Source organism: Saccopteryx bilineata, chromosome 9, assembly GCF_036850765.1.
Source record: "Saccopteryx bilineata isolate mSacBil1 chromosome 9, mSacBil1_pri_phased_curated, whole genome shotgun sequence".
Classification (NCBI taxonomy): Eukaryota; Metazoa; Chordata; class Mammalia; order Chiroptera; family Emballonuridae; genus Saccopteryx; species Saccopteryx bilineata.
This window is the reverse complement of record NC_089498.1, coordinates 46305071-46332587: the sequence shown is the minus strand read 5'-3', so window position 1 is coordinate 46332587 and position 27517 is coordinate 46305071. Positions and strand designations below refer to the sequence as shown.

At 48.0% G+C, this 27517-nt stretch overlaps 1 protein-coding gene across 4 annotated transcripts in view; it reads left to right on the top strand.

Moving 5' to 3' along the window:
* Window positions 1-10986: 10986 nt before the first annotated feature.
* The window catches only part of AKT2 (AKT serine/threonine kinase 2), a 56051-nt gene continuing 39520 nt past the window's right edge, over window positions 10987-27517 (top strand). For 2 of the 4 annotated variants that reach the window (XM_066242245.1, XM_066242248.1), the window contains exon 1: window positions 10987-11175. The gene's annotated coding sequence lies outside the window, so the exon portion shown is untranslated. Of the gene's footprint in view, window positions 11176-11386; window positions 11548-27517 lie in introns of those variants that run through there. The other 2 variants (XM_066242246.1, XM_066242247.1) reach the window with 2 other exon arrangements.

The following is a 27517-nucleotide window of genomic DNA, read 5'->3' as shown; positions in this document are numbered from 1 at the left end:
GATGTTAGGCTGAGGCAGAGGTTCAGAGTAGATAAACCTATCTTCATTGTTCCAAAGTTTTCCCCTAAAGCTTTTTTTCTGCCCCCTCCTATTTAGCACAGGGCTTGCTCCTAAGTGACCAGCATAGCATATCCTGGAGATCATTTGGCCTTCTGATGGTCTGGGCGGATTAAGGGCTTGATCTCTTCAGCTGTGTGATTGGACACGTTAGCCTCTCTGTGCTTCAGTTTCTCTTCACTAAGATGGGAGTAATAGTAGCACTACCTCACAGGATGGTTGTGAGAATACATGAGTCAATTTATGTGAAGGGCTTAAAACAGTGTTATTTAATTTTATCTCTGAAAATTATTTTCAGGGAAGATATTCAGCACCAGCAGTAATTAGCACCACTACCTAAAGAACCCTTTAGGCCCTAGCTGGGTAGTTTAGTTGGTTGGAGCACTGTCCCCGATATGCCAGAGTTGTTGGTTCGATCCTCTGTCAGGGCACATACAAGAATCAACCAATGGTCCTGGCCAGTGGCTCAGTGGTTGGAGCATTGGCCCCACATATGGATGTCCTGGATTTGATTCTCAGTCAGGCCACACATGAGAAGCAACCATCTTCTCCCCCCCATCTTCCCCTTCTCCCCTTCTTCCCCTGCTGCAGCCAGTGGCTCGATTGGTTCGAGTGTCGGCCCCAGGTGTTGAGGATAGCTCCGTTGGAGCGCATCAACCTCAGGCACTAAAAAATAGTTCAGTACTCAAGCATTGGCCCCTGATGGGTTTGCCGAGTGGATCCCAGTCAGGGTGTATGCAGGAGTCTGCCTCACTATCTCACCTCCTCTCACTAAAAAAAAAAAAAAAAAAAAAAAAAAAAAGAAACAACCAATGAATGCATAAATAAGTGAAACAACAAATCAATGTTTCTCTCTCCCTCCATTCTTTCTCTTTAAAATAAATAAAATTTTAATAAAGAACCCTTTAATGACATTCTCTTTGGCTACAAAAAAGCTTTTTGAGTATGATATAATTTTGAGCTTATTTAAAAGAAGAATAGTACAAGCATTTTGCCTACTCGTGTGTGTGTGTGTGTGTGTGTGTGTGAGAGAGAGAGAGAGAGAGAGAGAGAGAGAGAGAGAGATACAGGATGGGAGAGAAATGAGAAGCATCAATTTATAGCTGTGTCACTTTAGTTGTTCATTGATTGCTTCTCACACGTGCCTTGACTTGGGGGCTCAAGCTGAGCTACTGACCTCTTGCTCAAGCCAGCAACCTGTGCTCAAGCCAGTGAACTTGGGATCATATTGATGATGATCCTGTGCTCAAGCTGGTGACCCCTCATTCAGTCTGGTGACCTTGGGGTTTGGAACCTGGGACCTCAGTGTCATAGTTTGATGCTCTATCCATTACATCACCACCAGTTAGTCTTTCTTTTTTGTTTTTGGTGCGGTTTTTTGTTTGTTTGTTTTTTACAGAGACAGAGCAAGAGGCAGAGAGAGGGACAGACAGACAGGAACGCAGAGAGATGAGAAGCATCAATCATCAGTTTTTCATTGTGGCACTTTAGTTGTTCATTGATTGCTTTCTCATATGTGCCTTGACTGTGGGGCTACAGCAGACCGAGTGACCCCTTGCTCAAGCCAGTGACCTTGGGTCCAAGCTGGTGAGCTTTGCTCAAGCAGTTGAGCCTGTGCTCGAGCTGGCAACCTAGAGGTCTCGAACCTGTGTCCTCTGCATCCCAGTCCGACGCTCTATCCACTGCGCCACCGCCTGGTCAGGCTGTTTTTGTTTTTTTAATTGATTTTTAGCAAGTGAGAAAGGGAGATAGAGACAGGAACATAGGTCTGTTCCTGTATGTGCCCCGACCTGGGGTCGAACCGACAACCTCTGTGGTTAGGTACAATGCTCTAACCAACCAAGCTATCCAGTCAGGGTGGTTTTCCTTTTTTTTTTTTTTAAATATTTTTTTATTTATTCATTTTAGAGAGAGAGAGAGAGATAGAGGAGGGGGGAGGAGTAGGAAGCATCAACTCCCACATGTGCCCTGACCAGGCAAGCCCAGGGATTCGAACCGGCGACCTCTGTGTTTCCAGGTCGATGCCCCATCCACTGTGCCACCACAGGTCAGGCTGGTTTTCTTTTTTATTTGTATTTGAAAGAAAGAGAGACAGGAAGGGAGGCATATTTTCTACTTTTTATTCAGAATTTGCCAATTGTTTTCTTATTTGTCTTTTCATTCCCTCCTCTTCCCTTCTCTTCTTTATAAGCATGCATACATACAAATATATGTACATATACATGTGTTGTGTTTTTGAGCCATTTGAGAGTTAGGCTGGAGAACATCCTGCCCCATTACTTCATAATATTTCAGTGAATATTTCCTAAGAATAAGCACATTCTCTTTCTTTTCTTTATTGAGAGCAGGGGAGGCAGAGAGACTCCTGCATGTGCTCCAACTGACCTGACTGACTGTGATCCACCTGGCAAGCCCCCTATGGGGTGATGCTCTGCCCATCTGGGGCATTGCTCCGTTGCTTGGCAACTGAGCTATTTTTTGCGCCTGAGGCAGAGGCCACAGAGCCAGGGGCCAACTTGCTGGAGCCAATGGAGCCATGGCTGCAGGAGGTGTGTGTGTGTGTGTGTGTGTGTGTGTATGTGTGTGTCTGGATGGTTGCTTCTCCTGGGTGTCCTGACCAGGAATTGAACCCGCAACATCCACACGCCAGGCCAACATTCTACCACTGGACCAGCTGGCCAGGGCCATATAGTCTCTTTCATAAATACAGTATAACTATCAAAAGCAAGAAATTTAACATGGCTAAAATACTCTTATCTAAGCCCATTTAATTAATTGTCCCAATAATGTTCCTGGAGCTCAGAATCTAATTGCAACCTCGTGTTGCTTTTGTTGTTGTTTTATTTTTTTTTTTTAATTTTTTTTTTAAATTTTATTTTTTTAAAGATTTTATTTATTCATTATAGAGAGGGGGGGAGAGAGAGAGAGAGAGAAGGGGGGAGGAGCAGGAAGCATCAACTCCCATATGTGCCTTGACCAGGCAAGCCCAGGGTTTCGAACCGGCAACCTCAGCATTTCCAGGTTGACGCTTTATCTACTGTGCCACCACAGGTCAGGCGTGTTGTTTTATTTTTAATTAAATTTATTGGGGTGACTGGGTAACTATATAGGTTGGATGGTTTCCATGTCTTGGCCACTGTTACTAATTCTGCAGTGAACATAGGGGTGTATTTTCAAAATTTTCAGGTAGATTCCAGAAGAGAGATTGCTGGATCATGTGGTAACTATTTTTAATTTTCTGAGGAAACTCCATACTCTTTTCCATAGTGGCTGTACCAGTTTACATTCCTATCAGCAATGAATAAGGGTTCCTTTTTCTCCACAGCCTCTCCAGCACTTGTTATTACTTGTCTTATTGGTAGTAGCCATTCTAACAGGTGTGAGGTGGTGTCTCATTGTAGTTTTGATTTGCATTTCTCTAATAGCTAATGAAGATGAGCATCTTTTCATATATCTATTGGCCATTTGTATGTCTTCTTGGGCAAAGTGTCTGTCAGTTTCTCTGTCCACTTTTTAATTGGACTGTTTATTTGTTGTTGAGTTGTATGAGTTTTATATATCTATATATTTTGGATAGTAACACCTTGCCAGAGCTGTTTGTAAGTATCTTCTCCCATTAGGTTGGTTTGCCTTTTTGCTTCCATTTTCATGGATTGAAAGAAACAACATAGTTAAAATGTCCATATTACCCAAAGCAATAAACAGATTTAATTCAGCCCCCATCAAAATCCCAATGACTTTTTAAAAGAAATAAAACATAAAACATCAGATTTATGTGGAACCACAAAAGACTGAATAGCCAAAGCAATCCTGAGGGGGAAAAAGTAGCCAAAGGTATCACACTAACTGAGTTTAATTTATACTGCAGAAAAGGATGGTTGATCTTGGCAGAAAAACAGACACACAGACCAACGGAATAGAACTGAGAGCCAAGTAATAAAACAACATGTATATGGGCAAGTAATTTTTACAGAGGAGCCAAAAACACACAATGGAGAAAAGACAGCCTCTTCAGTAGATGGTGCTGGGAAAATTGGAAAATATGAAAAAAAAAAAGAAACTAGACTACAGTTTGTCCCCATGTACAAAAATGAATTCAAAATGGATCAAAGATCTAAACATAAGATCTGAAATAAGAAATTACATATAAGAAAACATAAGTACTAAACTTACGGACCTCAGTCTTAGAGAAGATTTTAAAATTTTGACCCCAAGTGTAAGGGAAGTAAATGCACAACAAAAGAAACCAGCAACAAAACATGTTGCTTTTAAGAGCAGTGTCAGTTTTAAGGAGTGACTTGAACAACTCAGAATCTTGATGCCAACTGCTCAGCAGGGTTCCAGCCAGAATGGCGAGCACATGTGGCGCCATCTTGTGGCAACAGTTCAAATAGCGTTTATAAATCACCTTGAACATCTATGAAATGATGCTCTTCTTGATGACCTAAAAATCTCAATTTTAAAAAATAATGTGGTAACCCTGGCCGGTTGGCTCAGTGGTAGAGCATCAGCCTGGCATGCAGGAGTCCCGGGTTTGATTCCCGGCCAGGGCACACAGGAGAGGTGCCCATCTGCTTCTCCACCCCCTCTCCCTCTCCTTCCTCTCTATCTCTCTCTTCCCCTCCCACAGCCGAGGTTCCATTGGAGCAAAGTTGGCCCGGCCGCTGAGGATGGCTCCATGGCCTCTGCTTCAGGTGCTAGAATGGCTCTGGTTGCAACAGAGCAATGCCCCTGATGGGCAGAGCATCGCCCCCTGGTGGGCATGCCGGGTGGATCCCGGTCGGGCGCATGCGGGAGTCTGTCTGACTGCCTCCCCATTTCCAACTTCAGAAAAATACAAAAAAAAAAAAAAAAAAGAGAGAGAGAAAAAAATAATGTGGGGATGCCTGACCAGGCAGTGGCGTAGTGGATAGAGCGTCAGACTGGGATGCGGTGAACCCAGGTTCGAGACCCCGAGGTCGCCAGCTTGAGCGCGGGCTCATCTGGTTTGAGCAAAGCTCACCAGCTTGGAACAAAGGTTGTTGGCTCGAGCAAGGGGTTAGTCTGCTGAAGGCCCATGGTCAAGGCGCATATGAGAAAGCAATCAATGAACAACTAAAGTGCAACAACGAAAAACTGATGATTGATGCTTCTCATTTCTCTCCGTTCCTGTCTGTCTGTCCCTATCTATCCCTCTCTCTCTGTCTGTCCCTGTAAATAATAATAATAAAAATAAAAATAAAATAAAATAATGTGGGGAACTGTTTTAAGTATTTTTATGTTTCAAATATACATACTTTAACTTAGTATAAAATGATACTTTTCTTTATCTGAAATGTGGACACACACAGGTTAAGTTCAGTGCTGTGGGTAAAACTGTGGGCTTGATTTGAGGCATCTTTGGGAATGGATCCAGGCACCACAGTATGGCTCTGTGAAATTTGGCCTCACTGGGCCTATGTTACTTCTGCAAAATAGGCTTTACAGAGACTTCTACCTGCAGGAATATTAAACAAATCATGTATAGTTCCTAGCACTGTGCCTGATATGTGGGAGTTCTTCAATAAAGGTTAAGAAATTATTACTAGCCTGACCAGGCGGTGGCGCAGTGGATAGAGCATTGGACTGGGATGCCGAGGACCCAGGTTTGAGACCCCGAGGTCGCCAGCTTGAATGCGGGCTCATCTGGTTTGAGCAAAAGCTCACCAGCTTGGACCCAAGGTCACTGGCTCGAGCAAGGGGTTACTCGGTCTGCTGAAGGCCCGTGATCAAGGCACATATGAGAAAGCAATCAATGAACAACTAAGGTGTCTCAATGCGCAACGAAAAACTAATGATTGATGCTTCTCATCTCTCCGTTCCTGTCTGTTTGTCCCTGTCTATCCCTCTCTCTGACTCTCTCTCTGTGTAAAAAAAAAAAAAGAAAAATAAATCATTACTATTTGTTCAACTTTTTGTGAGTAGACAAGTTCTGACCTAAAGTAGAAATCAGCCCAGTACAGAACTTGAACCTTCCCAATCAAACCGGCAACCTCAGCATTCCAGGTTGATGCTTTATCCGCTGCACCACCACTGGTCAGGCCAACCTTCCTAATCAAACCCACAGTCAGTCAACGAGTATTTCTTAACCCCCCAGTCCCAACTCTGTGCTGGGCATTGTTCTAGGGGCTGGGAAGACAGTCGTGCCCAATACAAGGTCTTTGACCTCTTAGGAAAATTTGTTTTTGGTTTGCAGTATGACAATTACAAAATAAACAAGAAGTCTAAAGTGATCATGATAGCTTGGATCTTTTGGATTTGGGGTGGCCAGGGAAAGTTTCTCCAAAGAGTTGATATTTGAACTGAGTTCTGAAAGACAAAGAACCAGCCATGCAAAAATCAGAATCAGGAGTGAACTGTCCAGGCAAAAGGAATAGCAAGTGCAAAGGCACTGAGGTGAGAACAGCTTGTCTTTTTGGAGTGGCAGAGAAGGGGTTATTGTGCCTAGAATATAGTGGTCAAGGGCAAGAGTAGCTTGAAGTGAAATTAGAAAGATAGTCAGGGGCACTTCACATAGGACCCTGAAGGCCATGGTCAGGCCTTTAGCTTTTACTCCACATGGGACGAGAAGCCATCTATGTGTGTCTGATTAAGGTGTCCAATCTAATGAGGGTAGAAAAAGTACCACTCCAGGCTGACCTGGGGTGGCGCAGTGGGTAAAGCTTTGACCTAGAACGCTGAGGTTGCTGGTTTGAAACACTGTGCTTGCCCAGTCAAGGCACTTATGGGAGTTGATGCTTCCAGCTCCCCCCCCCCAAAAGGAATAAATAAAAAAAAAATATTTTTTTTAAAGTATCACTCCAAGGTCTGCCTCAAAGTGAATTAGCATAGCACAACCACTGAAATGTTTTGGGAATGTCCTGTGTTAAAAAATTAAATGTGCCTGACCAGGCGGTGGCGCAGTGGATAGAGCGTCGAACTGGGATGCGGAAGACCCAGGTTTGAGACCCTGAGGTCGCCAGCTTGATCACAGGCTCATCTGGTTTGAGCAAGGCTCACCAGCTTGAGCCCAAGATCGCTGGCTTGAGCAAGAGGTCTCTCAGTCTGCTGTAGCCTCCCAGTCAAGGCACATATGAGAAAGCAATCAACGAACAACTAAGGTGCTGCAACGAAGAATTGATGTTTCTCATCTCTCTCCCTTCCTGTCTGTCCCTCTCTCTGTCTCTGTCACACACACACACAAAAAAAAAAATTAAATGTGCATGGTGTCTTCTATTACAATTTTTGAAAGAGAAATATTTTTTACAAAAAGATAATTGGAGGCCCTGGCCTGTTGGCTCAGTGGTAGAGCATCGGCCTGGCGTGCAGAAGTCCCGGGTTCGATTTCCGGCCAGGACACACAGGAGAGGCGCCCATCTGCCTCTCCATCCCTCCCCCTATCCTTCCTCTCTCTCTCTCTTCCCCTCCCGCGGCGAGGCTCCATTGGAGCAAGGATGGCCCAGGCGCTGGGGATGGCTCCTTGGCCTCTGCCCTGGGCGCTAGAGTGGCTCTGGTCATGACGGAGCGACGCCCTGGAGGGGCAGAGCATCGCCCCCTGGTGGGCAGAGCTTTGCCCCTGGTGGGCGTGCCGGGTGGATCCCGGTCGGGTGCATGCGGGAGTCTGTCTGACTGTCTCTCCCCGTTTCCAGCTTCAGAAAAATACAAAAAAAAAAAAAAAAAAAAGATAATTGGAAACAACATTTATAGAATCTCTGAGGCTTAATTGTACTTCTGCCAAACAGTTAAAATGACTCTAAAACGATCTTTCCAACACAGTAGCATCTAAGGTGGGGCTTAGTAACTTCTGGCTGGGGAGTTAAAGATAGTTCAACATTTCTGTATAACATGAGAAATGCTTTTAAATAAAAAGTTTTTCTTAACGGTGCCAGGCTTCTTTAAGAATTTGATGAATGCAATGGACTTTCTCTCCTGAAAAGCTCTGTCTAGGATGAAGGGGGGATTCTCATTCCTCTTGCTTTCATCTCCTGATTGCCCATGTGGCAGGGAGGACCCCCATGACCACCTCCACTACTGCCAGGGATAGACCCCCCAGACCCCCTGGGGATGACGTAGAAGCCTCTTCACTTGGGGACCCTAAGAGCCGGTCCATGTAGCTCATGCAGTCACCACCAAGAGCCCATTCTTTGTGAGAAGGGTTGAAATGGATTTGAGGGCTGATGTCTGCTCCCTGGGGCTTTGCGGAGATGCCCTCTCCATCCCTCAAGGAAGGATCCTGAAATCATTTTTTTCTGAATCAAGAGGTGTAAGGCCAGCGGCCACCGCCATGGCCATGCAGGTTCTCATTGGATTCGGGCAGACAGTAAAGGAACAGTGGAGCCAGAAAATGGTGGGCCATTCCGTTTATTAAAGTCTTACAAGGGCAGACGAGCAAACAGGCAGGGAATACCGCTTTTCTTTCCCTCAGGGCTCCCAAGCCCCTCAGCTCCCTCTCTCTCTCTCTCTCTCTCAATTCTTCAGCAAAACAAGAGGTGTGTGTGTGTGTGTGTGTGTGAATCCCTTCTCCAGCAAACAATCACCCCTCCCAAGCAGAAAGGCAATCCACATTTTGCAATCTGTTGCCCTGACAGCAAGCACCCACAACCTTCCATAGACTGTACACACATGGTGCTGTCCCAATACAAGCAGCAAACTTAAAAAACACTTGTTTACCCAACAAGAGGCCTCTGAGCAGACTTCAGATGACAAGTTACCGGACTTTTCCCCATAAGCATGCATGAGCAGCCCATATTTATAGTTATGGGAGGGGAGTTCACAGAACAGATTAGACAGTAGAGAACAACTTAGGGTTCTAGGGAATTTTCTCCTCAGTCACCCTTGATGTGGAAATTGAGAGACTGAGGCCCAGAACAATAATTAAGTGGTTTGCTGAAGCAACACAGAGGACAAGAGTAAGACCAGTACTTCTATCATTATGCAGGATATAAGTGCAAAGCACAGGTTTTTATATTTCATTGCCAGGGTTCAAATCCCACCTCCACCCCTAACTTGTCCTGAGACTAGGACTGTTGTACTAACTTCCAAGATTATGTTGATAGAACAGGAAAGCACAGGCAGGACTGTGTTAAGCAGAACTTGGCCCACAACAATTTCTAAATAAATTCTATTAATATTTTGCAATGAGGAAAGGCAGGCTCAGAGAAGTGATTTGACAAGGACATAGGAAAGGCATGATTAGAACTAGAGCCCGTCCATCTCCAAAGCCAGTGAACGATGTTTACCTCCATACCAGTGTTTTTGAAACTGCAAAGCTTATTAGTGAATCAGAAAATCAGTTTGGCAGGGTCTCAAACAGCACTGGAAAAAAAATAGCAGACTGCATCACATATTAGGGTAAATAGTATTTGGTGACTTGGTTTCATGATACCTTAAGTACACATATGTGTATATTAGTTCTTAAAATAGTTTGAAAAACCTTACCTTTGACTACCAGTGTGCTGTAAATACAAGCACACTGGAGGCTTCAGTGAGGTAACCCATCCTGTGCTCTAGAAGGGTCAGGGATTTGAGTTGCCCAGGAAGACTCAGAGGTAGGGGAATGGGCTGTGAGCTGTTCTGCATGCAGAGGAGCAGAGAGGGTAGGCCACAGTAACCTTGCATCTAGATTGTAGCAGAAGGGCTAATTCTTGAAACAAGTATTCTCCAAGGGCCCCCTCTGTGCCAGGCCCTTTACAAAGTACACAGTGATGATTGAGACTGTCCTGGTCTTTTCCTTCTTCGGACTCTCTGTGCAGTGGAGAGAGACCTGTCACCAGACAGTAAGAATCTAAAATGGGTGTGGTGGGGGAGGCACTGGTCAAAGTTATCAACACTGTGTTGGAGCAGGACCACGAATTAGAAATATAGAGCAGCGAGTTCCAAGATGGAAGTCCATAGTAAGGGCTAGTTTCAGCATTAGGTCTACCTAAGGCCCATCCATGAACAAGACTTGCCCAAGGCACTCTCACAGACTTAGGTGAACCCAGGATTCTTCAACTCGCAGCCAGTCAGTCCTTCTAGAAGTATGCACTAACCAATGCATACTTGCCAAACTGTGTGGTATACTGGAACCCTAATTCATAAACTAACAACCTCCCCCAACCTATGCGAGAAAAGGCACTGGAGGCCAGATGTCTCATAGCTGTCTAGCACAATAGCTAATAAGTGGGCCAGAATATGTGCGAAACTCTTCTTGCAGGGCGACTTTTAAGGCCTTTGTACGCCCCAGTTACCCCGCAAAGTTATATCCCATATTTAATTACATAGGTGATGAGAAGATAAGAATAATTTGGAGTCATAGAATGTCTAATTTATATAAACTGTTCTGTTTACATAAAACAGTCCAATAGCCCAGTTACGTAGGTATGACTGTTTCCATTTTGCAGCTGTGGATACCAAGGCACAGAAGGAAAGGCGAGCCTTCTACTCAGCCACCAGCAAGAAAATGTAAAGCTGGGTTTGTGTGGTTTTAGAGCCTTACCTCAACTACGAAGGACAAACTGAAAATAAGCCACCCAGACTGACCCCAGGTCCAAGGCTCTTTAAGAGCCTCGGGACCCGGAGGAAAACCTAGAGCCGTGTAGAACATCAAAGCGTATGCAAATACAAACAGGGGCTGCCGGGAAACGTCGCTGCGGCTAGCCTCTAGGGAAAGCGGGCGTCAGCCAGAGTCCTACTGCGCCTGCTCATGCCTATCTCTTCTTTCCGTCCGGCGCCTGCGCGAGGCACATCCCTAACCCACACCGCCCAAACTTGACTAGTGTACGAAGTCGCTCAGCTCTGAGTCCGCCTCCTCCCTTTCCTTGCGCCTGCGTCCTAGCACTCTCCGAGTAGAGCGCTCGCCTTTACGTCAGTTCCTGTTGTGGCGGGAGAAGGCGGTATTTCCGGCCAGAGGGTGGGACAGGGCGGTAAGCGGGGGCTGGGGGGAGGGGGCGGGGGGGCCGCGCCGCGCGAGCCGTTGGGTCTGGCTCGAAGGAGGCGTTTCCACTGCCGCCGCCACCACTGCCGCCAGGAAACACAGGAGCGGGACCAAGCACCAGGAAACACAGGAGCGGGACCAAGCACAGCGTGGCAATGGGCGGGAGTACAGCCCCGCCGGAGAGGCTTGGCAGCTGTCGGTGACAGGTGAGTGCGCCAGTGCTTGTCCCCGAATGCCCCCCCCCCGCGGTGGTCGCGTCCGGACCCACCCGCAGTGCCTCGTTGGGTCGTACCACCAGTGCCTCCGGGTGGGGGCCGCGGTTCTCGAGCCCCCCCCTTCCGGGACTTAGGGGTGGCTGAGCGGGGGCGGTAGTTCTACCCTGAGGGGGCGGGGCGGCGGGGCGTACCATTGAAGCGGCGGGGAGGCAGGCGCCAACGAAAGTGAGAGGACCGAACCACTGGAGGGCTGGAGGCGCGGACGCCAGCATGTGCGGCCTTGGGGCTGAACTCGTGTGGTGTGAAGTGAGAGCGTGCCTAGTGGGGAGTGCTAAGCGGTTGAGGGGGCGCGACTTACGACGTGTAGGAGGCTGTACTTATTTGGGGTCGTGGGAGCAGTTCCTATAACGCATTGAGAGGGGTGGGGTCTTCTGGGGAGGGAGCTGTACCGAGTGTGGTCAGAGTAGCCCCGTCAGGGTTGTACCACTGAGGTTCATGGTGGGGGAGCCTTCCTTAGAACGTAGAGAGCGCTGTATCCGAGTGGGAAAGTTGTGATGTTTATGGTCTTTGAGAGACTGGGCCGACCCAATTGGGTGTTCAAGGGAATGTTTTGGGAGAGGTATACTACTAGTGATCAAGAGGGGCTTCTGCCTCGTATGTTTGGTGGGTGGGACTTGGGATTTACAGGGAGCTGGAGGGGAGTATCATCTTTCATTAAACTTAATGACTTTGGGGGGAACTGGATGGACACTGGATTCCCTTGTACCCCAGAATTCTTTCATATTATTACAGTCTATTTTAAGGTATGTGGGACAGATACCTCTGTGTGTGGCAGGTTCTTTCCACAGGGTCTGGGGGAGATGTCTTAGAAGCCACTGTTTGAAATTTAGGGAGAAGGGATAGTGAGCTTGAATTTAAGGAGTGTGCTTCTGGACCTGCTGAAGAGTTTGGAGGGACTGTTTGGTGTGGGACATGTCTCTTCCAGGGCAAAGGGGCTGGGGACACCTTGATACTTGGGGTTTTGAGGACCCCCTTCCTTGGATTCAGAGGCTGCTTGGGCTCAGCAGGAGCCTGGACTGAAGTAATTAGGTCCATCATGGGCTGCTATTCAGCCTTGTTTCTTTTTCCTGTCTCATACAAGCATGGGGAGTTACAGTAAGTCAGGTGCCTGACCTTTGTTGATGATGGGTGTGAAGAGACCAGGCACCACCCACTACAGGCCCTTCTGTCCTCCATGTGGCTGTTTGTGTCTCTTGGAATGGTTAGCATTCCAGGTGCCCGTCCTGTTTACGCTCCCCATCAGGCCATAACAGTTGGCCTCACCGTTAGGCAGCAATGAGGCTAAACCCTGTTTTCCCAGCTGTTCCTCTTTGCATAGGCCAAGGGGACTTGGGGGGCGGGAGGTGGGAGAGCTGCCCCTGGCTCAGCCTGATCCAGAGAGGAAGACTGCTCTTCTGAAGGACTTGCAACAGCCAAATTCCCCACAGGTCTGGTTTCTCACTGTGGCTGCTTGGTGGGTGTTAGGAGCAGCCAGATCCAGATGGGAAGCCACTGCCCTGCTATCCAGGCCAGCTTGTGACCTTGGCTTGCCTGGTAACCTCTGCCCCAGGTCTGGAGTTCCCAGAGGGCAGGCTGTAGTCCCTGATTTACCCAGCTAACATGGGCTGGGGATGTGGTCAAAAGGGAGAATGGTTATTTCTGGTCCACAGCATCAGCTACCAAGCTGGTGGGCTTCCATAGGTTGTGGTTCCTGGAGAGAATGGTCCTTGAGTCGCTTTGTGGCTGTGGTGGCTCTGTAGAATTTTTCTCCACTAGGGGTTTGTTCTGCTGGTTTCCTTCTGCTAGTTTTAGAGGGTTTGCCTGATGGGCTTAACAGCAGCAATAAAAACAATAATCATGAGATTGATGGCTGACATTTATTGAGTGCATTCTTTGTACCACATACTGTTTAAAATGCTTCACATGGATTAACTTACTGTATACTCACATTCTTTAGTAGGTACTGTTATGATCCATTTTAGAAGGGGAAACTGAGGCATAGAAAGGCAGATAATTTCCAGAGCTAGTGAATAGCCAGTGTTAATTGAACATCCAATATATGTCAGTCATGTGACAGGCCTCTTACACACATTATCTCATTTAAATCTCAAAAATACTCCTATAAGGTGGGTATTGGTTGGGCCCGTTTTATAGATCCCAATGAGGTAAGAAGTGTAATACCTGTTTTACAGGTGAGGAAACTTAGGCACTTCCTGTGAAGTGAAACGATTTGTCCAGTTTTTGTGTTTTTTTTTTAGATTATTTAAAAAGTTCATTTTTAGAGAGAAGGGGGGAGGAGCAGGAAGCATCAACTCCCATATGTGCCTCGACCCAGGCAAGCCTGGGGTTTCGAACTGGCAACCTCAGCATTCCAGGTTGACATTTTATCCACTGCGCCACCACAGGTCAGGCAGTTTGTCCCAGTTCTTACAGCCAGGGGTGGTACAGTTGGGATATGAATCCCTGGCCTCATTTGGCCTTAGAGTGAACCTCATGTCAACAAGTAACTGTGATAATGGTTTATTTTCACCCAGGGATGGATGTGGTGTTTCTATACATTTTGCAGAGTCAGAAATTGGGACTCTCAGACTTAGGGGCCAACTGGGGTTTGAATGCCTGTCGGCTTGTTGCTGGTGGCATGTACTCCCAGCTCACTGGGTCCCAAGCTGCAGTGAGGCTCTGTCACCTCAAAGCCCCTGCCCTGGACCCTGCTAGCTGCACCCTTGGCCATTTTCCTTCTCTCGTCCACAGAGCCTATGACTACTGTGAGCATCTCTGCAGGCAGGCAGTCAGTCCAGCAGTTCTGGCTTGCTGGTGGAACTTGGTCCATCCTCAGAGTTGAGCCAGGGCATCTTTTAACCCAGGGCAGAGTATATACTAGGAGCTGGGAGAAGACAATGAGAGCGACATGTAGGGGGTGTCACAGCTACCAGGGCACCCATGTTAGAGGTTTCTACACAAGGATGGTGTGGGGCATGCATGCAAGTTCTGGTGCTTTCATGTTTTGGCTGTGTAACCTTGGGCCCCGGTGTTCATCTCTGTGCAGTTGGCCCAGAAGGAGCTCCTGCCTCAGGCTATTATGAGGATTAAATGAGTTAGTTAATTCATGAGAGGCTCCTCAAAGAGTGCCTGGCACTGTGTAAATGCTTAGCAGTCCTGAGGGCATCAATCCCGCACCCTCAGTCTTGCTAACCAGCCTCTCAGCTTGACCCAGCCAGGATCCAGGAATCTGGTGTCCTGGTCTCTAACCTTTTTAAAGAGCTGCGCTGAAGTGACTCAGAGCACAGGGTTCAAATCCAGCCCCTTCACTCACTGATTGTGTGACATTCAGCAGGTTCCTGAACTCTTCGAGCCCTTTTCATCGTATGTGTCGTGGGATGATGATAACCGTCTCTTAACAGGTTGTCGTGAAGGTTAAATGGGTTAATTTGTGGAAAGCATTTATAACTGGGAAGGTGTAACAGTAAGCCTACAGTAAGTATGTCCTGCTCTCACTTTATTTAAGAAGAGTGCCTGACACATGGTGCATCATAGGATATCCTGGCAATTATAGTTCTTATTATTTCTGCTAGAATTTTGAAGGCCCTTTCAGGTTATAGAACCTTGTCAGATAACACCAGGAGGAAGAAATGGCCAAAATTAGCACCTCCAGTTTCCCAATGAGGGTTGAGGGTGGGAGGGACATACAATCAAATAAAAATTGGCAAAAGCAGTGCCCAGACCCATCTGTCGTCTACACAATTGCTGCCCGGAGACCCTTCAAGATAAAAATTCCAGCTCCTTTCCAGATGTTAGCCTCTGCTAAACCTGCTCTTCTTTCCTATGTGTGTTTTTATTGCATCTCCACCACAGCCCCCAGGAGGTGGGAATGGTCTTGACCCTGGTGAGGAATAGCCCTTTTGAAAGCTGCAAGGCCTTCCAGGTGGGCAGGGAGAGTTGGAGAAGTGCTCATGGATTTGGGCCAGGCTTTGTAGAGCCTGGTGGACCTGGCCAAGAAGTGTAGATTTAACCCTGAAGGCATTGCAGGGCTGAGAAAAAGTTTTCATTCATCCACCACTATTCATTGAGCACCCACTGCATGCCTGGCATTGCTTCAGATGCTGGGGATACAGGCATGTACTTGACAAAGGCCCTACCCCCATGGAACGAAGAAAGACAAACCCTAAACCTGGTGGATAAACAAGCGGCAGGTTAAAGGGTCTAGGCAGTGAATTAAAATCAGATATGCCTGACCAGGCAGTGGTGCAGTGGCTAGAGTGTTGGACTGGGATGCGGAGGACCCAGGTTTGAAACCCTGAGGTAGCCGGCTTGAACCCAGGCTCATCCGGCCTGATTGCGGGCTCATCCAGCTTGAGTGAGGGGTTACTGGCTTGAGCATGGAATCATTGACATGACCCCATGGTCGCTGGCTTGAGGTCCAAGGTCGCTGGTTTGAGCAAGGGGTCACTAGCTCTGGTGTAGCCCCCTCCCACCCCCCAGTCAAGGCACATATGAGAAAGCAATCAATGAATAACTAAGGTGCCGCAACGAAGAATTGATGCTTCTCATCTCTCTCCCTGTTGTCCCTATCTGTCCCTCTCTCTGTGTCACAAAAAAAAAAAAAAAAAAATCAGGTGTGACTGGTGCTCCTTTAGATGGGCTGTCAGGCAAGCCTAGGAGACAGACAAGGAAACATGAGAAGGAAGAGCCTTGGGGTGTAGGGGGACAGCAGTGCAAAAGTCCCAAGGAGGCCGGGCTTGGCGAGGTGCAGGGGCTGGGTCACTCAGAGCCTTGTAGCCTGCCCTGAGGAGCATCTTGGTCAGATTTAGGGTTTTAATAGGTGCCTTTTGCTATGAGAGAGGTTCTCAGGCTTCTGCTTGGGGTGGGAGTAGATTTTAGAGTTGGTCAGGGAGTTTCACATGTCTCCCACTTCCCCCTTGACTAGAATCTCCGTTTTAGAAATGCTGAAGGCCTGATGGTTGACTCCTTTCTCTGTGGTTTTCACACTGTGTTCCCCCAGGGCCCATGAGTATACCTTTTAGGGACAGATTGGGGGGGGGGGCTCAATGGCCTGATGCGCTGCCCACCCATCCCCAACCCAAATAGTTGGATAATATCAAGTAACAGTGCAGAACAATAGTAATACCTGATAAAAAGCATACTTGCTGATTTTGCCTTCCGCTCAGCTTGTGCCTGAGTACCTGTACCATTCCTGGTGCTGCTCTAGAACTTGGAAGACCAGGCCTTGTGGGCCTACCTTCTAGTGGAGACAGGTTCCCAGCAAACAAATCTGTCATAGGATGTCAAGTCAAAAACAATGTTATGAAAGCAGAGGGGGTGGGGGTCAGAGAAAAGAGTGTGAGGATGTTAGTATGTTTTAGCAGGGATGGTCAGGGAGGGCCTCCAGAGGAAGTGACATGTAGGTAGGAACTGGAGTGGTGAAGGAGCTGTGGGAGGATTTGAAGGAAGACCCCTGAGACCAAAGAGGAATCAGCGATGATTCTAACCTCACAGTGGTGAGACTTGAGGCCTGGAGAGCCTCAGTAACCTGTGCTGGGTCCCCCAGTCTGGCAGTGTTGGGCCAAGCTCTGAATTTAGACCAGAGGTCCCCAAACTTTTTCCACAGGGGGCCAGTTCACTGTCCCTCAGACCATTGGAGGGCCGGACTATAAAAAAAAAAAAACTGAACAAATCCCTATGCACACTGCACATATCTTATTTTAAAGTAAAAAAAACAAACAAAACAGGAACAAATACAATATTTAAAATAACAAGTAAATTTAAATCAACAAACTGACCAGTATTTCAATGGGAACTATGGGCCTGCTTTTGGCTAATGAGATGGTCAATGTGCTCCTCTCACTGACCACCAATGAAAGAGGTGCCCCTTCCGGAAGTGCGGCAGGGGGCCGGATAAATGGCCTCAGGGGACCGCAGTTTGGGGACCCCTGATTTAGACAGTATGGTTCTGGAGTCCTCCAGTTCAGGAAGACACTCTAACCGTGGGTGAGAGTCGCTTCTAATTCCTCACCTGAGCCTCAGACCTGAGGTTTAGCACAGAGAGCAAGAGCCTGGCGGTTGATTTTCCCATGTTCATTCTGGAGTGTCTTCCTGGAAGGAGCGGAGCCCCTCAGAGCGTGCTCTCAGGGTCTCCAGCATTTCTTTGGATTGGGAGGTTGGAAAGGAATGTCCTTTGTAGTTGATCTCAAAGCCTCTGAGGGACCCAGAGACGCCCCTCCCTGGGCCTCTCTTTGATTTCCCAAGTGGAAGGCTTTTTCAACCATCAGGCCTCTGGGCTGCACGGTGGGGTGGTTCCGTGGCAGGCTCTTCTGGACAACCAGCCAAGCAGTGAGAGGCCCAGCTGGGGGAGACAGCGGTGGGAGCAGGACCAGGAGGGAGGGAGCATGGGAGTGGACGTGGGAGGGGCAGTGGGGTAGGATCTCAGCCTGGCCCCCTTGAGGGCAGGACCCACTGCCACCTCAGCACCCACAGCAAGGCTTAGCTGTGTTGGGTTCGTGGAGCAGGGAACAGCAAGCCAGGGCTGTCAGAGGGGAGACTGCATGTCTGAGGTCCCTACAGGAAGTTCTGGAGCTCAGCTGTCCTGCCCAGGAAGCTCGTCCACAGATGTTTCTAAGGGTGAGGCCAGAAAGCCTGTCTTGGTTTGTCACCTTGTGGGCCCTTTATGAATGGACTGGGGTGACTGCCACTCCCTTGTTCCCCTCTCTAGCCCCTCTCACCCTGGTTTTAGGTCCTCTTCACCTGGCAGGTCATTGTGAAGTGGTCATGGCTGGGAGCAGCAGGCCTGGGTGTGATCCCTGCTCCTGGCACCCCCCCCCCCCCCTTGGTTGCCAAGGAACCCTGGAGACCTTATTTCATCTCTGATGTGTATTTTGCTCAGCTGAAATGGAACGATCCCTGGCAGGGCTGTAGGGAGGGCTCAGGAAGCTAACATGTTAGAGAGTGCTTGTCATGGGCCTCCTGGGAAGGTGCTCGATGGACCCGAGCTGCTGCTGATTTTACTGTTGGAGATTTTCAGGCTGGGCATCTGAGAACAGAGAAGGGGCTCTGGATTCAGCCAGATGGGGCTTGCTGGGTGGCACAGTGGGTTTGTGTTTAGAGCCTTGGGAGGGGGTGACAGGTCAATTGGCTGAGGTTCTCTGCTGGGAAGGCTCCAGACAGAAAAAGTAATCACACCCATTGCTTATACCCTGCTTGGCCAGACACGGCTCTGACACTTTGTGCATGTTAGCTCAGATGCATAGTAGCCTGTGAGGTATGTAGTAATCACCTCCATTTTGTAGGTGGGAAACTGAGGCATAGAAAGCTACATAGAATACCTGTGTTGTTATTGATAGCCAGTAGAGTGGTCCCTCTGGGTCAGGCACTGCTCCGTGGTTTTATGTGCTTGCTCTACCACAAGCAGGGAGCTGGGCACAGCTGTTCTCCCCATTTCCCTTAGATGATATTTTCAGAAAGTTAATGTAGGCATATCATGAATCATCTGGATCATTTCTCTCTTTTCTTTCTTTCTTGATTTTAGAGAAAGAGGAAGGGAGAGCGAGAGAGAAACAGAAACATTGATCTGTTTTTGTATGTGCCCTGACCAGAGATCAAACCTTGGCAACCTTGGAGAATTGGGACCATGCTCTAACCAATCGAGCTATCTGGCCAGGATCATTTCTTTTAGCCAACTAGTGACAATATTCACATAGCCGCCACTCCCATAAGCTCCGACTAATTGAAGCTCAGGCGAGCCCTTGACTTTGCCCTTTTCCTTCGTGTAATTGCCGCCTTTTCTCCCAAATCTCTGGCTGTGTGTGAAGCACATCTCATTGGGGCCCCATGACAACCCTGGGTTGTTAAGAAAAACCATCTTTTGAAATAAGAAGCATACGTTTGGTCGGGTTGGTGTTAAGATCCATTTCATAGATGAGGATGCTAAGGTTCCACATAAGTGACTCATGCAGCCTACAAGTAGTAGTCAGGATGTGAATCAACCAGGACTCCAGGTGTGGGTTTTGACCTCTGAGCCCTGTTTGAACCTTCTGGGCTGAGTGGGTCAGGGCTCTGGAGTGATGTGAGAGCTTCTCCTTGGCCCCTCAGGCCTGTGAGCATCATGGTGCTCACCTCACCCCATCCCTCCTCTTGCCTTCAGGTTCCTGCTGCTTCATTAGCTGAAGTTCTTTCTTTTCTTTTTTTTTTTTTTTTAATTTTTAAATTTATTTTAGAGAGGAGAGGGAGAGAAAAAGAGAGAGAGAGAGAGAGAGGAGAGGGGGAGGAGCTGGAAGTATCAACTCCCATATGTGCCTTGACCAGGCAAGCCCAGGGTTTCGAACCGGCGACCTCAGCATTTCCAGGTTGACGCTTTATCCACTGCGCCACCACAGGTCAGGCTAGCTGAAGTTCTATAGAGTGCACTTTCAATCTGCTAGCTACTGGTCATATGTGGCCATTTAAATTTTATTTAAATTTATTGATTTTTAGAGAGAGAGGGAGAGAGAGAACCACAGATTTGTTGTTCAACTTATTTATGCATTCATTGGATTTTATTTTGTTTTATTTTTTTACAGAGACAGAGAGAAGGATAGACAGGGACAGACAGACAGGAACGGAGAGATGAGAAGCATCAATCATAAGTTTTTCGTTGCGCATTGCGACACCTTAGTTGTTTATTGATTGCTTTCTCATATGTGCCTTGACCGTGGGCCTTCAGCAGACTGAGTGACCCTTTGCTCGAGCCAGTGACCTTGGGTCCAAGCTGGTGAGCTTTTTGCTCAAGCCAGATAAGCCCGCGCTCAAGCTGGTGACCTCGAGGTCTTGAACCTGGGTCCTCGGCATCCCAATCCGATGCTGTATCCACTGCACCACCATCTGTTCAGGCCATTGGTTGATTTTTGTATGCGCCTTGACCAGGGTTTGAACCTGCAACCTTGACATGTTGGGACAATACTAACTGAGATACCTGGCCAGGGTGCCATTTAAATTTTGTTTTTTAAGATTTTATTTATTCATTTTAGAGAAGGGGGAGGGGGGGAGAGAGAAGGGGGAGGAGCAGGAAGCATCAACTCCCATATATGCCTTGACTGGGCAAGCCCAGGGTTTCGAACTGGCGACCTCAGCATTCCAGGTCGACGCTTTATCCACTGCGCCACCATAGGTCAGGCCTTAAATTTTGAATAATTAAATAAAAGTAAGAATTTAATTCTTTAGTTGCACTAGCCATAGTAGCCACATTTCATCATTACAAAAAGTTTTGTTGGTTAAATCACTCATCTCCTGCACTCACCTGTGATCTTGGGCAAGTGATTTAGTCTCTCTGGGTCTCAGTTTCCTTTTCTGAAGAATGGGATAGTAACAGTATCTACCTTTCAGGGTTGTGTGAGGGTTGATATTAATCCAGGCCAGGCATGTTGTAAGCACTCAGGAAATGCTAGATGAGGATGGGACCCTGCCTGTTTGTTCCTAGGTGTCCTAGCAATGAGGTGGGGACTCAGGCCACCAGACGCTGCCTCAGAGCTCCGGACTGGGAGGTAGCGGGTAATGATGTAAAGCAATGCCTGTGAGGGAGGAACCCTTCGGCCAGGCTGGAGGGCCATGTGTGTGTATGCATGTACCCGCGTACATGTGTTTGTTGGGGGCAGCCTGGTTCTGCAGGGTGTTAAGGGTGGGCTGGCTGTGGAACGGGGGAGCTTGGTCTCTTGGAAGCAAGGGCAGGAGGAGGTGGAAGAGTCTCATCTAGGAAGACGTGATCCAGCCTTCTTGGCTGTGTCCTAGCTGCCCAGCCTTGGGTACTCACTGAATCCTTCCTGGTCTTAGTTTCCCCATCTATTGAGTATGGGTCCTCATAGTCCCTAAGTGAGCCAGGTGGTGGGAGTGACAGGCCACTGCACAGGGCTTCTAGGTACAGCTCCTGAGAGGAAGGCTGTGCCCCTGCTTCACTAGGGCCAGGGGATTTCGTATGCTGCTCCTCCTCAGGCCAACAGTTCCCCATCTCTCTACAAGATATAGCCACAGGCCTTACAGTGGCCTCGCAGTCCCTGCCCAACCAGGCCTGCAGCTTCCTCTGTTGCCGTCTGTGCCTTACTTTCTCCTACCCCCTCCTGACTGTCTTCCACAGGCCACACCTGGGCACTGCTCTTCCTGGCCCGGTGCACTCTTCCGCAGGTCTCTGCGTGGCTGCCTGGTCTCTTTCAGGTTTCTGCTCAGATTGCAACAGCTCAGTGACCCCTGTAACCTTATACAAAATTAGAAGCTCCTGCCCCCTTCCCAACACCTAGTTCTCCATATGCTGCTTTTCTCCATAGCATGTGTCAGCTTCTGATATTCTATATTTATTTAACTTAATTCATGCCTGTCCACCCTCCATGCTCCACCCTCATCCCCTACCCTGTAAGCTTCCCCAGGGCAAAGAGTTTGTTTTAGCCACTGCTGCTTCCGTGGTGACCAGAGCTGTGCTGACATAGTATGGGTGCCATACTTTTGGAATGAATGAATGCAGGATTTTTTGTTTCACCTTCACTTGGCAGAAATCTGAACTCAAAAGTTGTGTTTCTGTTTGCTCCCCGCCCACTTTGCATTAATGAATGCTCTGGGCTGGCCCCGTGCAGGGTGGGGCTAGAGACACAAAGGGGACCAGGATAGGCCCCATCCCCGCTTTGTGGAGCTCTCAGTCCAGTGGTGGCAAGGGGCACTGTTACCCAGATAATAGTATATGTGACTGAACACAGTGAAGGTTAGTGCTGTGAGGGTACAGAAAGGCTGAGCCTGAGGGTCTGTGAATTGTTATAGAGGGCTATTGTCCCTGAGTAAATGAGGGGTTAGGTAAAGGTGGGTGAGCAGTGTGCCAGGTGGATGGCCTGGCATGTGCAAAGGCCCTGGATTGAGAGAGAGAATGACAAGGAGTGTTCAAAGGACAGAGAAGGGGAAAGTTTGTGTGAGGGAAGCACACTGACTCATGAGGCTGGAGAAGAGGCAGGGACCACCTCAGGTGGGCCCCTGTAGCCTCCATAGGACCTTGGATGTGATCCCTGAGCAGGGGAAGGACAGGGTCAGCTGTGTTTGGAGGATCCCTCTGGCTGTGGCATGATATTCTCAGTATGTTTGGAGCCCACAGCCAGACAGACTCAAATATTTGACATGATTTTTGTAGGTGCTGTAAGGCCCTGGGTGGCAGGGTGAGGGGAAGGTGTTGGGAGTGGCAAGGAAGACAAGAAGTCTGCTTGGGTGCTTATTCTTGTCCTAGCATCTCTTGCAGCCCACCCACATCTTCCGCCTGCTTCCAGTCCTACCTGCCCCAGTTAGACTCGATGGTGCAGCTGGGCGGACTGTGTGGTGTTTAAGAGGGAAAAAGGCATCTTTAATGCCTCTTTCTTACCAAGGAGGTAGAATAGGTAAAAAATTCACATATTACAGAAATGTGTAATGTAGGAAGTGAAGGTTCCCATGTCTCCACCCACCAGAGGAAATACTGATATCTGACAGGTGTTGAGCAGTTGCTGTGTTGGGCTTTGTGTGGAGGACTTAAAGTGGATTCACTCATTTAATCCTCACAACAGCTTTGGCGGTATGTACTGTTATTATTTCTTTCCTTTCCTTTCCTTTTTTTTTTTGAGGAAGGGAGGTAGACAAATTCCTGCTTGCGCTCCAACTGCAATCCACCCAGAACCCCCATCTGGGACCCATGCTCTAATCAACCAAGCTATTTTTAGCTCCTGAGACTGAGGTGCTATCCTCAGTGCCCCGGGTGACACTCAGACCAGTCAAGCCACTGGCTGTGGAAGGGGGAAAGAAGCAGATGGTCACTTCCCATGTGTGCCCTGATGGGGAATCAAACCTGAGATGTCCATATGCTGGGCTGACGCTCTATCCACTGAGCCTACCGTCCAGGGCCTATTATTATTTCTAATATACAGATGAGGAAACAGAGGCAAAGAAATGGGAAATGATTTGCCCAACGTCACACAGCCCTAACCTCACAGCTGAGGTTGAAATGCATCTTGTTCCTCAGGCCACCTTGACTCCTGCATCCATTACTCTGCCTTTGTTGGCTCTTTGGCACAATTCCTTCTATGCACGTGGCAGTTAAACATATACCTCCTCTTGGCCCTCAGTCTGTGACAGTATTCCCCGTTAACATCCATTGTTGATCGTACAACTGCTTTTCTGAAAAGAATGATTTAGGTGAAGTTTATACATGGATTGTGAGATGCATGTCAGTCTCTGTAATGTCAGCATGTGAAAAAATGAGCATATCGGAGTTGAGATGACATGGTGTGTGTTTCAGAAAAGGGATCAGGTGGAATGTTCTGTTGGTCCATGAACACTGTGAATGTTAGCCGATTGAGTGGTTCTTGTGTATAGGATGGCTACATTGTGTTCTGTCAGCTGGATCAACCCTCACCAGGGGCTGGTTGTAGTGCTGAGCTCTGTCCATGAATGAGCCTTCTGTGGAGGCACTGCTCTTAGCCCCATTGTGCAGAGGAGGAAACTGAGATTTAGGCTATAAGTTGAGGAGCAAGGGCTTGAATCTGAGTCTGCCTAACTCCAAAGGCTGTGTGGTGCATTGTGGTGGGGAAGCCAGGCTGCTTGGGGTCCCATCCCAGCTCTGTACTTTTTGATCTGGTGATGGGAGCAAGTCATTTTACATCTGTGACTTAGTTTCTTCATTAAAATGGAATGAACATCCCCCTCTCCTTCCTCTCTGTCTCTCTCTTCCCCTCCCGCAGCCGAGGCTCCATTGGAGCAAAAGATGGCCCGGGCGCTGGGGATGGCTCGTTGGCCTCTGCCCCAGGTGCTAGAGTGGCTCTGGTCGCGACAGAGCGACGCCCCAGATGGGCAGAACATCGCCCCCTGGTGGGCGTGCCAGGTGGATCCCGGTTGGGCGCATGAGGGAGTCTGTCTGACTGCCTCCCTGTTTCCAGCTTCAGAAAAATACCAAAAAAAAAAAAATGGAATGAACAGTATAAGTGCCTGCTGCATAGGGTTTCTGTGAGGGTTGAATTTGCATATACAAAAAACTTAGATGTGCCTGGTATGTGTGGTAAGTGCTATACGGTATAGGTATTCCTTCTTTATAGTGTTGCTATATTAACTGTTATTACAATACCGGACTCTGTTGTGGACATTATGTTGCTTCCAGGATCTCATGAGTCCAGCAAGAAAACCCTCAGAACAGCTGTTCTGAAAGGCGGTGGCTTGCCCTCTCTCAGGGAATATTTAGTACTATCTGAATACATTTTTGATGGTCCCAACTTGGGAGGGTGTGCTGTTGGCTTTAGCATTTAGAGGCCAGGGATGCTGCTCAACCTACTACCATGCACAGAATAGTCCCCACGGCCAGAATTACTCAGCTCCAAACAGCGCTTGTGCTGAGGCTGATGAACACCTCTGTACACTGTCTTAAGCATTTTCTCCAGCAGTTCCTCCAAGAACATGTGTGTTTTCCACATTATCAGTTTTGCTAAAGTGCTCTCATAAAGCACGGGAGCAACGCACAGAGCTGCGATGGTAAATGAGGGAGCTGTTTCCCTCCGCCCATTGTATGCTTTTTCTCCCAAATTCTTGCAAGCAGCTATGCTGATCATTGAACTTATCTGCTGAGCAAGTCCTCCTCTGAGAGCTGTAGGTGAGGTCAGATTAGATGGCCAGTGATAGAGGCTCCTGGAGCGGTCTCAATGCCAAGAAGGAACCCTTATCCTACTCTCTCAAGTGCCTAGAGATGCAGAGCCTCAGCCTCCTCCTGCCTCCTTCGTCCCATATGTCCTATCTGGTGTAGAAACCAGGTCAGTGAGAGGGGGGAGAGAAAATGGACCTGACAAATGGCAAGGAAAGGAATTTAACTTATTTTGAGCCTGTTCTGGGCACGGGGCTTTACTCAGTACACATTCATTCCACAAATATTTATCAAGTGGCTGCTGTGTACCCAGCACATGCAAGGCTTTGAGATCCATTGCTGCCCAAGACAGGCCAGAGCCCCTGCCCTTACCATGCTGACATCATAGTGGGGAGAGGTCAACAAGAAAACGGATAAATTGGTTAATATGTATAGTCATGTGAGTGACAGTAAGCGTTTATGGAGAAATATAAAGGGTAAGGAGAAGTAGGATGAATGCACTTTGTCTAGGGAGGTTAGGAAGGCGTCTTGAAAAAGTAACATGTGAGCAGAGACTGAAGAAAGTGGGTAGGGCCCTGTAGAAGAGCCTCCTGGCTGAGGGACAGCATGGGCAAAGGCCCTGAGGTAAGGGTATGCTGGTATGTCATACAGGCTGCAGGAGCAGGCACCACTGAAATGGAGTGTTTGGAGAAGTAAAGGGGCAACAGTGCAGACCTCATAAGGTTTAGGGACTTCAGCTTTCACTCTTGGTTAGATGGGGAAACTGGAGGATTTGAGCAGAGGAGGAATGGGCTCTGACGCATGTTCACAGGGTCCCAGTCTGTAGGGGGTGAGGACAGAAGCACTGTAACTCATCTAGGCCTCATAACCGCCCTAAGTGACAGGAACTGTCTGACTAATTTTGCAGATGAGGAAACAGGTTTGAAAGGACCCTTCCCAGGGCTGCCAGCTGGGACAAGGACAAGGCTGTCATCCAGGAGCTCTCTCCACTGGGCCCTGCACTGTCCTGTACATTACCTTTCCTGGATCTGACTGCCATCTCTGAGATGCAGCTCCTGAAGGAACTACAGTTTGGAAACCATTGAGAAATAAGACAGATGAACATAAAAATGTCTTAAAGAAAATTAAAAATAATTTAATACAGAGTTTGAAACAGAACAATAAAGTCAGTGATACCATGTACTCAGTGACTTTTAAAAAATAAAACTTTGCCAGTACAGTCAGAACCCCTAAAACTCCCGCCCCATCCCTTTTTGGACTGCTCTGCTCCCTCCTGGGTGCATTTCTCTCCTCCAGCAGGATTGTTGTACAGATAGAAGCACATGGTACACAGAGGATGACGCTTGCCTGCAGCCACACACCAAAAAGCATCAGAGCCCAGGGTTGAAATTTGGACCCTGTGGACCCTGGATTTCTCCTTACTCATTGGTGTTCCAGCCTTCTTGAGGGGAAAATCCAGGCAGGCCAGCCTTGGGGGTCAGGGGAGCCCTGGAGGGCAGGAGACCCAATTTTGGCTCCTCTATATCCTCTGGACCTCCAAACCTGGGTTCTTTTTTATAGTTACTTCTTTTGTCATAAAATACTAAGAATATGTTAAATCCACATTATACATTATGGTATAACAAATAACTATAAAGCAAAGCCCAGTGTTATCACTGTAGAACATCGTCGACTCCCAGAAATATCACCCACCCTTAGTTACTCCCAAATCTATCCACTCTCCTGACTTTTGCATATTTGTTATCTTGATTTTTTTGCCCAGTTTACAAGCAAGAAAGCATCCCTAAACAAATACTGTTGCATTGCCTGTTTTGAATTTGCTGTAAATAGACTCATACTTGATGTGTATTTTGTGTCTGGCTTCTGTCATTCAGAGTCATATTCTTACACTTCATCCCTGTTGTATGTGTTAGCAGTTCAGTCCTTTTTATAGCCCAGTAGTGTTCTGCCATATGAATTTACCTCCATTTGTTTATCTGTTCTTCTGTGGATGGTCTGTTTCCAGTTTTGGGGTTACTGTATGCTGCTGTGAATATTCTAGTGAATGTCTTTTGGTAGACAGCTACACCCATTTCTGTTGGGGGCTCCGGACTTGCTGGGTCATGGCATAGGCATATTTTGAGTTTTTATTCTTACTGCCAACTAGTTTTCCATAGTGGTTGACCATTTGATACTCCTGGTAGCGAATTCTCTATATCCTTGTCAGCACTTGACATTATCAATTTAAAACAGTTCAGTAGTCATCGTGGTGATTGGTTTAATTTGCATTTCCCTATAACCAGTGAGATTATGTATGTTCCTTGGTTGTATGGGTATCTTCTGTGAGGTGCCTTTGTTCTTTTCACTTGCTTCCCAGGTGGCTCACCTCTAGCTGACAGCTGTGGCCCAGGCCTCAGCACACTCAGGTCTGGACACCCGAGGGAGCAGCAGCGAGGGGGTGTGTGGCCATGCAGGTACTCCCCGCTGTGGGGTGTGCTGCCTTCAGGCCAGTGGCCAGGGCGGACCCCTGCTTAAGGACACTGGCCTCCAGAGGCTAGTCTTTGTGCCCCGCCTAGGCGTCCTCCATCAGCAGCTCTCCAGAGAGCAGGCCATCCTCTTGGCTGAGGTGCCTGGTGTTTCATCACCGCAGGACTGCGTCACAGACACCTCAGCTGAGGCGCCACCCTCAGTGGGAAGACAGGGCAAGATCCAGGCGGGGCACAG